This window comes from Hydra vulgaris, chromosome 02 (genome assembly GCF_038396675.1).
Source record: "Hydra vulgaris chromosome 02, alternate assembly HydraT2T_AEP".
Taxonomy (NCBI): domain Eukaryota; kingdom Metazoa; phylum Cnidaria; class Hydrozoa; order Anthoathecata; family Hydridae; genus Hydra; species Hydra vulgaris.
Genome location: NC_088921.1, coordinates 43,355,001 through 43,356,921, shown reverse-complemented (window position 1 = coordinate 43,356,921; position 1,921 = coordinate 43,355,001).

Sequence of the window (1,921 nt, the reverse complement as noted above, 5' to 3'; positions counted from 1 at the left end):
AGTAATGATTACTGATTATTATATAACAAACATAAAATACACAATATAGTATAGTGTTTTTGTAGTTATATACATACCTGAAGATGTTGATTAAAATTTGAAGTTGCTTTCAGTAAACCACTGTAAGTTTTTTTGCCAACACATAACATACACTGTGCAATAATTTTAACATCCCCTGGAGTTTTACTTTTAGATATAATTTTGAAAAATTTTCCATCAAGTATAGCAGGGACGGCTTGTTCACTCTCAGCATTTTCATTTTCTACAATTTCAGCCGTTTCCCTTTCTTTCGCCATTTTGGGATTTTTGGTAGATTGGTTCCCCCTAATCATAGTAATTAAATAACAAATTAATAGATACCATTACCAAGGGTGGTCCAAGGCAGCATAATCCAGCCAAGGAACTTTTGGAAACCAAGTTTTAATTAATTTGCTGTTGGTGGAAAAGTATTTTGTATTTTGTGTTTTAAACAAAATAAAAAATAGCCTTAAAAAGTATTTGAAATAAAATTAAAAATACTAATGAATAAAAGTTATTTCAAATAAAAATAATACAAAAGCATTTTAAATACTTTCATTTAAAATAATTTTTATAATACTCAACACTGGTTGCAACAAAGCATTGCTTTTGTAAGTCGCTATAAAATTTTGTTCTACTTTATTTTTTCAATGTAGTGCTTGTTATAAATCAATCAGTTATAGAGAAGCTCTTGTTTAGATTTGTTTATTTTCATTTTAAATCGTTAAATTTTAATTACTTTTTTTTATTTAAAACTAGAATAAATTTGCAATAAAATACATACAAAATATATATACAGCTAATGGTATTAGTACATGCAAATTTAAATTGAACGCAGTCTTATTTTTTGTCATCACCCGTTACATAAAAAGTTTGAACGAACCATGCCAGATATCCAATGTCAAAGGCGACACCGTTCAGAGATTTGTTAGTGCTATTTATCTAATTTAAAAAGAAAGGGCTATCGAATAAAAAAATTTCTTTTATTAATTAATTTTATTTAATTAAAATAAACATCTTCGGATGATAAAATTAAAGATTTGTCCATACATATTTGGATGATAAAATAAAAAATTTTTCCATACATCTTTGGATGATAAAATTAAAGATTTTTTCATACATCTTTGGATGATAAAATTAAAGATTTGTCCATACATCTTTGGATGATAAAATAAAAGATTTTTCCATACATCTTTGGATGATAAAATTAAAGATTTTTCCATACATCTTTGGATGATAAAATTAAAGATTTGTCCATACATCTTTGGATGATAAAATTAAAGATTTTTCCATACATCTTTGGATGATAAAATTAAAGATTTTTCCATACATCTTTGGATGATAAAATAAAAGATTTTTCCATACATCTTTGGATGATAAAATTAAAGATTTTTCCATACATCTTTGGATGATAAAATTAAAGATTTTTCCATACATCTTTGGATGATAAAATAAAAAAAATTAGTTTCCCAATAAGAGTTTTAGCAATTTTAGCATTTACTCAAGTGAGTCACGGGCACAATGAACTGATAATCGATTGACAAAGTGTTAACTCACACTTAAAGCTTAAGCATGAGTTTACACTTAAAGAACAAGTCCTTTGGTCAACAAGAGTATTCTAGAACTTAATATTAGCTTAATTTTGTTTAAAGGTTGATTTTACGCATTCGCAAACCATAATAATGCTTGGTAAAAAAACAAACTAACAACTTATAAACTTTTTACAATACCTTAATGAACAAACTCTAAAATTCGCTCATATATTTTAAAAACACTGCAAAAATAGAGAATCTTTAATTATGACTCTAAAAAAAGTCTCATTCAGCTGCCACACTGTTCAAGTATCAAGTCTCATCAGCTGCCACACCGTTTAAACAACTTTAAAAGGCATTCTTAAATAATG